This window comes from Suricata suricatta, chromosome 3 (genome assembly GCF_006229205.1).
Source record: "Suricata suricatta isolate VVHF042 chromosome 3, meerkat_22Aug2017_6uvM2_HiC, whole genome shotgun sequence".
Classification (NCBI taxonomy): Eukaryota; Metazoa; Chordata; class Mammalia; order Carnivora; family Herpestidae; genus Suricata; species Suricata suricatta.
The window spans coordinates 162465179-162480721 of NC_043702.1; the positions used below are offsets into that span (position 1 = coordinate 162465179).

The 15543-nt window shown below is 46.4% G+C and overlaps 1 protein-coding gene and 1 long non-coding RNA gene across 3 annotated transcripts in view; one reads left to right on the forward strand and one right to left on the reverse strand.

Moving 5' to 3' along the window:
* Positions 1-15543, forward strand: part of TGFB2 (transforming growth factor beta 2) — an 84776-nt gene that overhangs the window by 17787 nt on the left and 51446 nt on the right. The gene's annotated exons all lie outside the window — the stretch shown is intronic.
* Positions 1729-3060, reverse strand: LOC115288380. Its single transcript, XR_003906971.1, has 3 exons — positions 2957-3060; positions 2323-2508; positions 1729-2184 (listed from the first exon to the last, which is right to left on the reverse strand). It is a non-coding gene; the product is annotated as an uncharacterized LOC115288380 (long non-coding RNA).

Here is a 15543-nt window from a genome sequence, read left to right on the forward strand (position 1 = left end):
CTGCTGAATCAGTTTTCTCTTTTTAAATTCATCACCCCCCGAAATCGTGGTGGAGATCAGGCTAGCCTGCCTGAAGCTTTTCCTTAGACGATGGAAAAATCCAGAAGGTATGCAACGGGAACAGGCTCTCTGTGAATCAGTGTATGAAAAGTGATGAGGGCAAATTCAGGTGGTTTTTGGTCTTGTTTTTGTTTTGTTTTGTGTTCGAGAATTTACTGAGAGAGAGGCTTATAAGTGGCTCCGTTAAGGTTTAAAGGTGGTGTTTCTCAAAGCCTGGCCTGCATCTGTATCTCCTGAGGTGTCAGAGAAAGCAGATTCCCTGACTATGTCCCAGACCTGCCGAGTGAGGGTCCGTGGGGGTGGGCGGAGCTGACACGCATGCACATTTATTTTTGAGAGACAGAGAGAGACAGCATGAGCAGGGAAGGGTCAGAGAGAGTGGGAGACACAGTATCCGAAGCAGGCTCCAGGCTCTGAGCTAGCAGTCAGAACAGAGCCCGATGCGGGGCTCGAACCCACGATCTGTGAGATCATGACCTGAGCCGAAGTCGGACGCTCAACCGACTAAGCCACTCAGGCACCCCTCGAGTGCACATTTAAACAGGCACTGAAGGCTGTCCTCACCTCCCTAGCACTGTGGATGCTGTGATTGGGCAGTTCTGTGTACTCACGGCCCTCCAGCGTGGAAGGACTCAGATCCAGTAGGGCCTCCGTTTGATCAGCTGGCTTTGCCAGGGTAGGACCCTTAACCCAGAGGCGTGGCCTTGTGCTTTCCATTCTCCCTCTTGCGGATCCCAAAGTAGGGCTGTTGTCAATAGTATCCCACATTTCCCTTGCTCACTCTTCACCACAGAGGGGGCAGTGAGTGTGTAAGGAAATAAATTAGACACATGGGGTAATGGATGCCTCATTTGGAAGCTATGCACGGGGATGAATTTTTCCACTCAAGTGTCTTCAACTGGGCGACAGTGAGTGGGAGGAGACTTTTGAAAACTCACATATTTTGTGTAAGTGACATCTATAATGTATAAGTCCATGTATAATGTTTAATTTCCTGAGGTTGTGTTTGGTCAAAGCACTGCTGACCTCTTCATGGCCTGAATTCTGTTCTCAGACATTCCATGGGGTAAGAATCTAGCCAACAATGGAATGTAAACTCTATGCTCTCAGCCAAACTCAGCTTTGAGGAACAGCGGTTTGCTCTTTCCCAACGATGTTTTTCTCAACGAGAGGTATTAGAGCAGGTGCAAGTCTGATCAGCTATTGAAAAGAAAAGTTAGTGATAAATTACTTGGTATTTGTGCAGTTATTTTGGAACCGTATTTTGAATCCAGTCACACATTATGGATATTCTATAACTACTGTAGGATTTTTGACTATCAAACTAGAGAAATGTCTAGTTCTACGTGGATTGTATCACTAACCATCCCACGCTAGTGAAGTATGAAAGAATGACTAATAGTGTTAATACTATTTCCCCAAAAGCCTTTAATGAAAAGATCTCTACATTAATTACAAATACAGGTACAGATTTAAGGTAAATGTCACATACATGCAGAGATTGTGGGAAAAACAGGGACATTCTCATAATACATTAGTTCATTCCACAGTATTTACTGAGTGTCTGTCATGTGTCAGGCACCAATCTAGGCACTAGTGATGCTATCAGTGAAATAAAACAGCAAAAAAACTTTTCCTTAGAGAGGTCTACATTTTGGAGGAAGAAACATCAATGAATTTAAAACATTAAATAAGTGGCAGAATTTGAAAATGTTGGAGGGGAGAACGTGGAGCAGGGTTGGGGATGGAGAAGGGAGCTGGAATTTCAGATGAGCGGGGCATGGAAGGATTAAGGAAGAGGTAGTGTTTAAGCAGAGGTCATCTGCTTAAGGATGCAAAGGGGACAGCCAGTGCTGCTCTGGTCATGTTCAAGGATTATCGAAAGTGTCCTAGGAGAGGAGATTAGAGAGATGGTGTTGGACAGGTCACGCAGCACCTTGGAGGCTCTCGTAAAGCCTGTGGCTTTTCCTCTGAGTAAAAGAGGTAGGATGGTGGTTGTCCTGGTGGCTGTTACGTTGAGGCTGGTCCACAGGGTGGCCAATGTAGGAGCGTGAAGTCCAGTGAAGAGGTCTTCGTGGTCCATCGCAATGGCATTTGGTGGCTGCCTTTCCATGTGAAATTGCACTATATTGAGAATTTCAAAGCGTGCTGGGTTCTTTCTTTAATAGTAATCTGATATGCAAGCTACTGCGGGTTCTGTGTGAAAAATATCGTTTGTTTTTAATGTTTTAAATTAATATACCCGAGTTATCGTCAACTCACCTGCCCTTCCTTTCTGGGAAGAAACAATCTGTGTTTTCACATAACCTCTGGAGTCTCCCGTCTGTGCTGACAAGTGTGGAATGGTAGAATGAGAGTTCATGCTTGCTGTAATGCCTCTTCACATCCATCTTTGACTCAGTGGCCAGGGACACGGAGCGCTAAACTCATTGGTGACGACGTATTGGTCTGAAAGAATGACAAACTACCTTTTTCTGTGTAAACTAGAAAGTTGGGCTTAGAAGCGTATTTGGATCTATCCAGATGTGCCTCGTACCTTTGCCTAAACTTTGAAATGAGGTCATAAGCCAGGGAATTTGCAAACCTATGTCTCTTATTCATCGAAAAACCTTTCTGTTGGGCCAGAGTTTGCTTTCTAACTTTTAAGTTTTGAGCACTAAGACTGGAATGTCGATCTTACTCCCTCACCCATCTGTACGAGAATGATCTATCGAGCCTCCTGTGGGCCACACGTTGTGCTAGGTCAGCCAACAGAAGGAAGAATGTAGGGTGGATCCTGTCCTCAGGAGCCTGTAACTGACTGAGGAAGTCAGGCGGACCACACCAACCAAACAAAACCAAAAAGATTTTGGTTGATTCTAAGTAAGATGCCTGACAGGTCACAAGAATTGCTTACCTTGTCCTGGAGAGGTAAAAGGCGGTCTTCCTGGGGGAGGTGATATCTGGTGCTTGAGAAACAACCTCTGAATTACTGTTTGGCAGCCCGCAAACAGGAAGAGGAAGCTGTGTGTCCTTTCTGGAAAGAAAGGCTTGCTGTCTTGTCTTATTCCTTCCTCTTTGAGTTCGCATTACAACTATCTTAAAAAAATTTTTTTTTTACCTTTATTTTTTGAGAGATAGAGTGAGACAGAGCATGAGCAGGGAGGGTCAGAGAGAGAAGGAGACACAGAATCTGAAGCAGACTACAGGCTCTGAGCTAGCTGTCAGCACAGAGCCTGACGCGGGGCTTGACCCTACCAACCGTGAGATCATGACCTGAGCCGAAGTCGGACCCTCAACCGACTGAGCCACTCCGGCGCCCCACATGACTACTATTTTAATGAATCATGAAACAGCAGAGCACGTGGTGTGGTCTTTGAAAAAAATTGATGTATTCCTTAAGGAGACCCACTTGGGAATACTGAACCTAGGGGGTAAGATTTGTATATCCAGTATTTCTTATCCAAGGTTGATACATTCAGAAGACATAATTTGCCTGTTGCATATAAAATCTGTTATACTGTGATGTGCTGTGGTATAATGGGACTCTGTGGTATATGGCATTATTTTAAAAGCTCAAGGTCGCTATCTAGAGCTTTTTTCTTCCTCTCAATGGCATACCCCCAAAATTGATCTCTCACTCATATTATAAGGATTTGTGGGTTGGCGGTGGCTTTGCTCAATGACATCCTCCTCATTCTGGGACCACATAAGGGAGTAGCCTCTAACCTGCGCATGGTGGCCTCCTGGCGGGACCAGGAGATATGGCAGTTTTTCCCTGTCCGTGCCCGCTGGCCACACCTTATTTCTAGAGCACAAGAAGGGAAAACAAAGGTGGGGGCCCGGGGGCCATGGGCCTAGGGGAGAGGGAAGACATTTTGAACAAATGATACCATTTACCACAGTGTAGGTGGAGGAGTTGGGGAAGGAAGAATGATTTCATTCATGTTAAAAACTTTCTATATTGTGTGTGTGATGTGACTGGATTCACACTCTTGCTTCGTCTGTGGAACTATGGGGACTTTTATAATAGATATTCACTGATTAATTAGTAGGTTGACTTTATAAGACAGACATAAATGTCATTCTCCATTTTTATCACGTGTAAACGGCTCAGTTGGTAGTACTGGGTTTTTGAAGGCAGCCCTGATGTATTATGTGAAATTTATGTGTATCCGGGAAATCCTAACACTCAAGCTCACCTCCCAAACGTGTAGTGACATCCCTTAGCCTCAGGGTTTCAGACTACCACTGTGGTCCTGACATGCCCAGCAGTATCTGATAGATATTGTCCCCAGTAAGACCCAGGCTATGATCCAGGAGAGTAAAAGTCACAAGATGCGTAACTGTTTGCTGGAGGGAGCATGAATTTTCTATTTCGTTTCTCTCGTGTAAGTTCCATGCCCGTTTAACAATGTCAGTGTCACATGCTGTGTGGTTCTCTAGAATCCTGTCCAACATGAACCTTGGTCTCCTGACAGTGACCTAGCAGGTCGGTTGCTTAGACTAATACTCCTTCTTGCTGTATTTAGTGAGCAAACGGAGAGGAGCCCCACTGGCATGGGGCGTCCACCGTGTGACTCAACACAGTGACAGCCGTCCATCTGTGCTCACGGCCCCTGAGGAGCTCGGTGGCTTGGTCCTGTGGGCTCATAATCGCCTCCATGGCCTCTCCCTAGTAGTGGCAAATGATGAGCTTTTCCATCCTGCCCTCGAGGCCAGTGGTGGGAAAGAGCAGGAAAAAATGAAAGCATTGTTTTGCGCACGCCGGACATCTGTGTCACTGAATAGGGCCGCTGTGCGCGTGGTGCAGCTGCTGGGGCTGTTCTGCTGAACGTGAACTTTGTCTGCTGACTCGAGCTGACATTGGGCTTGGATCCTCTGAAATCGAAATGGTCAGATCACGTTTTTCTCATATCCCGTCGGATGGCACCTTTGCTCTAAAGTGGAGCCCACTCGTGTGCACTTGTGCCGGCAGCAGGGGTGGGTCTCTGTGCTCCTGGTCAGTGTCGCTTCGTTTCCCAAGACTGTACTCACTGCGTCCGCTGCCCACACTCGGGAGGGCGGGTGGGCGGCTGCTCTGGAACTGTGGCCACAGGGCGTCGGGGCTTGTTGACTTGAGCGTGAGTGTCAGAGGGAGGGCAGTCTTTCCAGAAACGAGTCAGGGAGCACCAAGGACAGCTAACCTACAGGTTCGCTGGCACAGTGGCAGGCACTTGGCTGTGGACTTCAGATAGCAACATGCCCAGACCCTTCATCGGAAGCACTGATTGTCGCTGTCGGTGGGCTCTAGTGCCCCATGCCGCTGGCACTGAGTCACCTGGGGGGCATTTAGCATGCTGGGGGCCACCTTGGGAAGTTTTGACTCAGGTAGTGGGGCCAGGGGAGGAACTGGAATCTTCAGTGTTCCAAAGAACCTCAGGTGATTCTAATGTTCAGCTAGAGCAGGGAACCTCTGTTTTGGGGGTTTCCATAGCTTTTGTTAGAACTATGATTTTTCTGTCCAGCTTGTTATAATATGAGTGAATTTCTGCATGAAGAAAAGGCATATATTTGAGTAGGGGTATTGGTAGAGGGAAGGGGCGGATTCTGTCTTTAGTAACGTTAAGGTGAAAAATAACGGTAACACTGGCCATCAGTTATCGAATAGCTACATTAGGCACCACGCTAATCTCTATATTAGCCTTATAAGATAAAAACAAGTATCATTCTCCATTGGATAGGTAAGGAACCTGAGGTTTAGAGACATTGAGGAATTTCCCCACAGTCACCCAGCTAATAAGTGACAGAGCCAGCACTTGACTTGGTCTATCTGACTCCAAACCTCATCCTATCAGTCAGGCCCCTGAGAACATACACTTAAATATAAAATTTTGGATGAATGGACGAGATGTCAGAAAAGGAGCCTTCACTGAGAATAATATGTCTCTATTTTTAAGAAATTATTCTTTTCTGAAAAAAATGGTATGTTTGGATGTCTTTCTTCTTTTCCCTTAAACACAGTATTTCGTTCCTAAAAACCTAGGAAAGCTCAAGGCAGGTAGCAGAACCCAAGGGCTTGAACATGGACGTGGGATTTAGGCGGTGATTTCTGAGTTTAGCTCCTGTGGGTTCCACGTTCCTCAGTGGAGAACTGGAAAGGGGCTTCTTCTGACGTGAACGCCCGTGAAGTGTGGTGCCTCCTTGTAGCTCAACTGTTCACACCGTGGAATCACTGGAGTGTGTAATACAAAATCCGGGCACGTCTCATTTTGTGCCTTGGTCAGAACAACCTTTCTGTGGTAATCATTGTTGTGTTTCTGCAGGCTGGTAAATCTGGTACTTAAACTACCGCCTGTATCCTTGAATGCCTGTTAAAAGCCCAGAACGGTACCACGCTAAGGCCCTAGACATTCTATCACCTGTTCCTGGCAGTCCTATCCCTTTCCATACATATGAAGGAATGTTGTAGGTTCAGGCATCCCATAAATATTTGTTAAATGAATGAATTCTGCAAATATGGGCCATGATTGAAATAGCGCCTTGCGTGTTGCTAAGGACTGCTTGGGAGATGAGAAAGGGCTTAGTTAATTGGTAAGCTTCCAGTTTCTGCCTGGGGCCACACAGTCTGGTAGCCAACTCCTAATTGCCTACCTGGGAGACCTTTCTGTACACAAAGCATAACAATATTAATAGGCGTAAAAACATCAGCAGCCTCTGCTTATCTCCCTTGGCCTTGATGAAAGGATCCTGATTCTTCAGCTGGCAGGAGCATTTTTCATATTATAAGTTTGAAAAAGTGCAGAGTCCCCAGGGCACGGGAGGACCAGGCCAAGGAAATGCCAGCCAGCCCGGGTGAAAGAGGAGAAGCCCCACCTGGATGCAGCCTTGCCACGGATAGTCCTGCGGGGGGGACACCTGGATTGCGCCCGGGTCCCTCTGTGAGGTCAGACTGCTGTCACTGGAGTTATAAAGGGACAGCGAGGCCTGTGTTCTTGGGTCTTTAGCCAGACAGCACAAGTATTTTTTGGGCTTTTCTTGTCTCAATCTGATTTCTGCTTGAATCGTTAACACATGCGCGCTGCACCGGAATGACTTAAACGGCTCTCTGGGTAGCGTGGAAGGGGACGGATTAGCACTGCAGCCTTAAGCAGCGCTCTTTTTCTTTTTTCTTTTCTTTTCTTTTTTTTCCTTTTTTTTATTGCTAAATATCCAGCAGGCTGAACGAAGGAAATTCAAGTCTAACCCTGGAGGGACCCCTGTTTAGTCATCTGTCTAGACAGACGGGTTCACATAATGGGCCTCTCTGTTTCTTTTGCTTTGTTATAACAGACGGTGGTCCCTTCCTTTAAACTTGTGAAGATGTCAGCCTTTGGTTTTTTGATCCTAACCTCTGGGTGATAAAGCCAAGAAAGTGACTCATACATGAGCCAAAGATGACTCTTGAGTGTGACACTTCGTCTATGATATAATAGAAAGAAAATACAGTCTTTGCATAAAAGAGACCCGGATAAAATCCTGTGTAATATTGGGCAAGTTAGCTACCTTCTCTGAACCTCATCTTTCTCTTCTCTAAATTGAGAACTAATTTTTAAAAATCTCCTTCTTAATGGTACCTCAGAAAAAGGAAATAATACCAAAAAATAACTTGCACAGGGGAGGGGCTAAACCATTTTCGTTCATGCATCCATCCATTCATTTCAGAGTGGTCAGTGAAATCTTCACTTTCTAATGTTTGTATCCTGAGAACTATTGGGAAACCATAAATTCCAGTCCCTGTGGTTAATGTTCAATTTCCATACATTGAGGAAAGCAAGAAACATTTTTTAAACACTCTACGAAAAGAATTTTGTAAAGTAACGGCAACTTTTGTAATAGGAAATAACATCAGAGATATTGTTTAAGAATTGATGGGAGTAAATGAGGCAGGATGACATTGTTTGTCTTCTGAGGGCTTGAAGCTCTCAGAGCTTGCCTGAAAGGACTATGTGTGTTGGTACCTATTTCTGCAACGAAGGGGGTACATCTGCCTTTCTTGTTGTGTCTCTTTAATCCCTGCCTGGCTTGTCCCTGGAAACACTGAGATGGAAGAGTTTGTTTTATTCAGTTTCATTCGGTAAATATTTACTGAGCATATATTGCTTCAAGGGCTTGGTGCCTGAACCACACAGGCGGATAAAAAGTGAGAGAGGCAGGGATGGGTTCCTCCTGGAAGAGGCCGTGCACACAGCCCAGAGGAAAGTGCTGGGGTCACATAAGCTGGGTACAGTCGAGGTGGCACTATTTCTAGTTCCATATATTGGGTTGGGCATGTTTCCTCTTCAAGCCTCTGTTTATTTTCCATCAAAATGGGATAATCCTGGTGGGGTACATGACAGATGGTGTGCCTCTCAAAACAAATCATGTGGCTTTTATCGTTGTAATTTTTAAAATTGTTGTTATATCTGCCCTCAAGAAGCTTGTAGCCTGCTTGTGGGGACAAATCTGTAACCTGACGACCCTCTTGCAAAGCAGAATAATAGAAAATTGCTGAATGATATTTCCAAGCAAAGGACAATGGAAGTACAGAGGCAAGGTGGTTGGCTAACAAAAGCACCTTTTAACAGAAGCCACCTGTCCTTGTACACAGAGTGGTGTGTGCACCTGAGCAGAATAGCCACAGCCTTACAGTGAGAAGGGAAATAGAAAAAAAAAAAAATCAGCCTATTCTTCAGCTGTTAAAGGACGGAAGCGAACAAGGTCTATGTTGATCGCAAAGCTTTCCACATTTCATAGTACAGTTCATGACATCCTCATACATTGAAATTCCATTAGGACTCGGTGCTATGCGTGGCTTTGGATACGGTATGTCTGAGTCATGTCTCTCTCAATACAACTGCAATCAATAAAAAACCCCAGTAAAATGTGGTTAACCACAAGGACATCCCTCCCCACCAACCCCACCCCCAAATCAGCACTGTGATTCATTCAGTTCAGTGCTCCTCCCCCCTAATGTACTTTATATGGAGAGACTTAGGCTTCTTCAAGTACAAAGAACAGAAGTCCTGTTCTGGTGCTTGGTGCCTGCGCCTGTGTGGCATTGCTTGACCCCTCGGACCCTCCCGCAGCCCAGTCCTCTCCTCTGCCTCACCTGGCTGTGGCCAGAGAGAAAGGCTACCCCATGGATGCCTCCAAAGGATGCAGTCTGAAGTCCCAGATCTTCTTTCCGTCTCTCTCTCTCTGCTATAACTGGCTTCTTCCTGTCCCCTCGGTAACCTGAATCCTGAGATAAGGCCCCCCCCCCCCCACTTAGCCACCATCTCGTTAGTTCTAATTCATTATGTATGTTGTAGTGCTTTTCTCTTCTAGAAGTTTCTTACACAGAAGGGGCCTGAATGAACAGCAAGAGTGGGGATGTCCTAGGAGGGATATACTGGGGATGAGAAGGGTAAGAGGCGGCAAAGGTAGCCACCTTCCAGGTCCAGTAAGCCAGAGGGGTGTCACCAGCAGGCTGGAGCTGTCCTTTAAACATGGCCTCTGTCACCCACAGGGGAAGTAGGGCCTCACGCTTACCTTAACTGTAAAAGCAGATCAAGAGAGTGTGCGACATTTGCTTTATCCTTAGGAAGAGTTTGCCCCTCTCTTTGCTCCTCCCTGGGCCTCAAAGCCACCTCTCCTGCACTTTCTCAAGGTGGCTGTCGGGGGTGGGGGAGGTTTTATTTAAAAGTTCTGAGGTCAGGGGCGCCTGGGCGGCTCAGCTGGTTAGGTGTCTACTCTTGGTTTCGGCTCAGGTCATCATCTCAGTTTGTGAGTTGGAGCCCCACGTTGGGCTCTGTGCTGACAGCGCAGAACCTGCTTGGGATTCTCTGTCTCCCTCACTCTCTGCTCCTCCTTCTCTCTCTCTCTCAAAAATAAATAAATAAGAAACTGAAAAATGAGAAAGACAATGGTATTTTTTTCTGTTTTTATGACCGAGAGAAGTTCAGTTCTGACATCTGAATCGGTGAAGTCCAAATTTAAGTCACTCGCTATGATATAATCTAATTTTACCACTTTCCTCTCCTCGCTGTTAGGAGGAGAAAGGAGGGCCTAGTAAGTCCAACTGCATTTGGTTTCTTCTAGTTAAGGAACCAGTTACCCTTCGCTAGGACCTTTGTCTTCTGCCTTTTATTTACGCTTGGTATTTAGTCAATAATAACAATAGTGGCAGCGCCAATAATTTTTGTTACATACACTTACGTAGGCTGTTTATACCGCAGGGACTATTCTAAGCACTTGAGAGATACTGTTCATTTGATGTTGGCAATAATAGATAGGTATTATTGTTGTCTCTATTAAACATAGGAGGAAATCAAGGCACAGAGAGAGGTGAAATATCTTGCCCAAGATCAACAGCAGTTAAGTGGCAGACACAGGACTCACACCCCCCATAGCTGTTACCTCCATGAATTAGAAGCTCAGACTAGTCACCAGCCACGTGACACAAAAGCAGTGGCTTTGTTTGTGACTAACTCCTCACTGAACATTGCTTAGGTCTGTTGTTTGGGGACAGGCAGTCCACTCGGGAAGTAAGTTCCACCTGGACTATAATATGTAAGTCATGCATATATATTGGAAACCTTTGGGACACACATATACGCAGTGCTCCTTGGGTTCTAAACAGAGCAGTCCGCATGCCAAGTGCTCTTGAGATGGCTTTAAAAAAAAAAAGAAAGAAAGAAATGAAGCCTTTTGATTAGCAAACAGTACAAATGTTTATAGACTTGGAGGATTTTTAATATCTTTATTTGAATTGCACAAAGCAGCCAAATGTAGTTTGGCCCTGGGCTGCAGCATATACGCGTCTGGGGCCAGCAAGGAACAGCACTTGGCCCGGGATGCCAAGCATTCCAGACCTGTTACCTTGTAAGTGTAATATTTACCAGATTTTTGCTTCATCTGGAGATGAGGAGCGGAGTGGGGTGGGGGCGGGGCAGGCCGCCGGGAAGGGAGCTGGGCGTCCAGGGGAATCTCTGAATGAGCAGGTAGCCGGGAAGGTGAGCAAACATTTGCCAGAGACAGCCCTTCCCCTGGTGCACTTGGAGTCCAGGAAAGAATGAGAGAGGCCCAGCCCACGTGGTGGGGTGCTGACCGTGCGCCGGGCTCGGTTCTCAATCCCGCTTCTCCCTCCTGGCTCTGAGGGAGACGCTGTGACATGTCCATTTCACAGATGGGGATAGTGCGGCTTCCAGGGTGTGATGCGTTTCCCCAGGCTCTGTTCCAAGGTCTGTCTGTGTTTTGACTTTCAGTGAAATGGGTTAAGAGCATGAGGGCAGCCCAGCGGGGTCTGATGAGCCCCTCCGTTGACCTCCTCAACCACCCTTCAACATGGGTGTTTGTCATATTTTACAAATGAGGAAACTGAGGCCTGATGAAGTGAAGAGAGTTTCCCCACGGCCAGCCTTTTCAGTGGCAAAGCCAGGAGTTGACTCGGAGCCTGCTGAATCACCAAACCTCAGTCTCTTTGTGCTAAAGCAGGAGTCTCCCTTAGGCGCCAGTGCCAAGGTTATGAACAAAACCAGACCCTGAAGCTCTGGGCAGACGCAGCATTCTGTGACGTTCCGGAAAGAGAAGGGGCTTGAGGCAGACAAGTCCTGAACCCTGTATGTCAATAAACAGAGCTGGTAAATGAGATGCTGTTATTAGGTGTGTGTGTGTGTGTGTGTGTGTGTGTGTGTGTGTGTGTGCGTGTACACGTGTGCACCAGTGGGGAATGGCAGGCTGGAGCAAAGGAGCATTATTCTCAAATAAAAGGGAGCAGCAGTTGCCAGAGAAATCTATGTATGATGTTCCGTGTTTTAGTTTCATCATCACTTCATCTGATGCGTAAAGGGGGACGAGATCCCCAAGGTCAGCAAAAGGAGATGGTAGAAGCTGGTTCCAGTTCTTTCTGCCATTACCACATGGGCATTTGGGCCATTAGGACCCTCAACAGAGCTGTAATTTGGCAGGGACGGGGGTGGGGGGGTGCAGCATCTGTAAATTCAGCCCCTCCTCCCTACCCTCACGCCCACTCCCAAGGGCTCAGGGCTGTCTTCCAGTGAGGTTGGAAATATAAGCAGAAGAGCCAAGAAGCCCTGAGGCCCCTTGTAAGAGCCTTTATTCCGCCACCAGGCCTATTGCTTTGGGGGATTCTGCTTTGGTTGAATCTTCCTCAAAAAGGACTATTTTTAGCTGAAGATGGAAAAATTATAACAGTAATGGTGTGAAACGAAGCTCCCCGGTTAGTGCTTGTCTGTAGAAGAACCACGAGCCCCAGCACAGGGAATGTGCACTCGGCGACGGAGCTTGAGATGTCCAGGTCCGATTCCTGCCCACGCCAGGCTGACCCAGGGACTGGCCGTGAGCACCTGGGTTTACTTCCAAATCACAGTAGGTGGTCAGGTTTATTCTGCGTGGCAGTTCAGCTTGTCTTCTCTCTCGGTGCCACTGGGTTCCACTGAACATCTGGGCACAGGAAAACTGAATCCATCGTTGAGCAGGAGAGAAGAGAGTAACTTGTCTGTTTCAGAGCAGCCAGCGGTGAGGGAGTTGGGATTAGGCAGAGGACTAGTTATGAACCCCGGCTCCCCAAACCATGTGGGACCATTCCCACACGGCTACCTCTAGTCTCTGGGAGAGCTCCCATCTTCATGCACATTCCTTTCTGGGCGGCTAGGGAGGTGTGATGTGTGTCTGTCTTTTGGCCACTCTCAATTTTGGAAATACATGTTTATGGGGATGAGGAGGTTGTGATATGACACGAACCTGCTGTAAATTGCTTTTAGAGTCTTCTTGGAAACAATCGGGTTTTAAATTAAACTTTAGATGATAAAGAAGGGTTTCGGGGAAGAGTAAAAAGCAAACGGAAAGGCACTTCTCAACCAGGGGGAAAGAAAAGTGTGAAAGAGCCTTAAACTGTTGGATTCTGCCCGTGGATATTCCAGGAAAGCTGCAGAACTAGATTTATGATGTATACAGGGGTTTAATTGGAACACTGTGAGCGCAAAAGAACCTCACGTTTAGACAGAATCTGAAATCCCTGGTTTTTCCATGTTTAATCCGGGGATTAAACATGATCTTTAGAAGGCTTCAGAAGGCAAGGCCAGAAAGCATCTCATCCCCTGTAAATATAAGTCTGCATTAACAAAAACACAAGAACATCCTGAAATGCAGTGACAGGAGTGTTAACTTGTCCTTTGGAGGTCCCTTTCTTCTTGATGGGAAAGCAGGTGGCGTGCGGAACGGAGAGGTGCGGCCTCCTGGTGGCTTCAGGGGTAACTCAGGAGTCCTTGCACGAACTGCTCATCCCTTGATCCATGGTGCTTGGGAGTTTTTTACTGATGAGTTTTGACAAAACTGCTGGTCAGAGGACTCACAAAATTTGGTGATATGCTTCATGAGTCAGGTTTCAAGGAGTTAGAAATTGCAACAGCATTAACCACAGGCTTCTGAAGAACTTTCTATGAAAGGCACTTTTAAATGAAAAGCATTGCCTTTGCACTTCCCCACCCGAAAAGGTAGGGAGTCAACACGTACTGACAAAATAGTGCCACTTTCTGGAGCATCCCAAAAACTGTGAAATGACCAAAAATGTCTTTCCACCACCCTTTCCTTCGTTTTGGCATCCTGCTGTTTTTGCCACGCATGACAATTTTGTGGCGGTGTCTCCGTTCGGTAGAGATGACATCTAGAGAAAGTTTATTTAAGTCCTATAAACTGATTTGCTGGGGTCTCCCCTCTTCCTCTTCTAGAACATCTTAATTCTCAGAAAAAAAAGAAGAAAGTAAGAAAAAAGGAATTAAATATCATTAATTAAATATCATACTGTTCTTAGTTTTAATGACAATCTCTTATTATTCATTGGTTTATAGGATTAAAAGTTATAATCTTTTTCATGTAGATAATCCACACTCCTATGCTGTTAGAATAGAATTAGAAAACCTTGACATGGAAAAGCATTGCAGGCGTGTGGGTTATTTGAAAAGCTGGGAAAAGCAAGGTAGTTAAATACCCCATTATTTGTGATGAGCCAGATCGTGTGTAATATGGGTGGGTGTGACCTTCTGAAGAGATGTTGTGCCGGTAGTCCATTGTAACACACTTCTTTGACTCCACCACTGATTACCTGTGTGACCAGCAGATACAGTATTTAATCTGTCTAAGCCTTAACGTCCCCATCTGCACGTGGGGATGAAAATAAGATACACCTGGTAGATTCCCTGTGAGGCTTAAAGCAGGGAATACCAGCTGCTGGTATTATTACTGGCCTTTTCCATGTCGAGAGGCTGACTTTCACCTCTGCTCCTACCTTCTTTTTCTTTAAAGTTTTATTTATTTTGAGAAAGAGAGAGCAAGTGGGGGAGGGGCGGGGAGAGAGGAAGAGAGAGGATCTCAAGCAGGCTCCACATTGTGAGCACTGAGCCTGATAGGGGGCTCTATCCCACGAACCATGAGATCATGAGCGAAAATCAAGACTCAGATGCTTACCCTGCTGAGCCCACCCAGGTGCCCCTTCGCTGCTCCCTCCTTAAGCTCAGGGGCCACAGATAGTCCATTCCCATCCCTGGGGTCTGGCCAAAAAGGGACAGAAGGAAAAACTCAACTCTGTTGAGAATGGATAGTTAGATTGACCTGTGACCTGCAAGGGTGACCTGTATGGCCACTCAGTAAAGCTGGGAGAACAGACAGAAGTTGGCTGCAGGTGCATCGAGGCTGCCCTGGTGCAGGCGGAGCCCCTCGCAAGTCTCAGTCCTGGGACTGCTGTCACAGGAATCGTGCCTAACTGTCATGAGGGTGGCTGGAGCTCCCTGCATTGGAAGCTACACGAACCCTTCTCACGTCTGAGGTGATGTGGTGCGTGGGAAGGACACCTGTCAGGAGTCAGGGTCTGGGTTTGGTAATCGCTTATTAGTACTTTCCAGTTTTCTTATCTGCAAAGTGAGAGATCTATCTCAAAAGTTATTTCCAAGGGACTCGATAAAGTGATGTAAGCAGATGCTTGTTCTCTTTGAATGACGTCCCAGTGTGTGGATGGTCTGGCTGTCAGCCACGGTGGAAAATAAGTTTAAGCACAGCTGTGACACCTTAACGCTTATTTGTCGCTTTGTGTTGGACCAAAGGCTTGCACTAACATCATCATACTGGAGCCTAACTGGAGCCCTGTGAACTCGTCACAATTTCACCAGCCACAGAGAGCTTATGGGGTCTTCCCAAGGCAACACAGCTTCAGGGGCAAATGGGAATTCTTACTAAGAAGTGATAGTCTTTGGCATAAACCACCCATCCTTTTCCCCATACAGTTTGGGAGTTTTTATGAAGTACTTTGATAAAATCATACGTCAAGATGAAGATCAGAGTCTCCCCACATAGCTACCCCAGACGGCATTGGATCAGGAGCTAGCAGATCACACACAAAACGGGTCCTCCGCCGGCGAGAAAGGGTTGTAACAGACCTCAGAGTGACTCCTTCAAAATCTACATGAGGCTTTTTACGAGTTCAGTGTCTCTGAACTCTTGGTGTGTCTG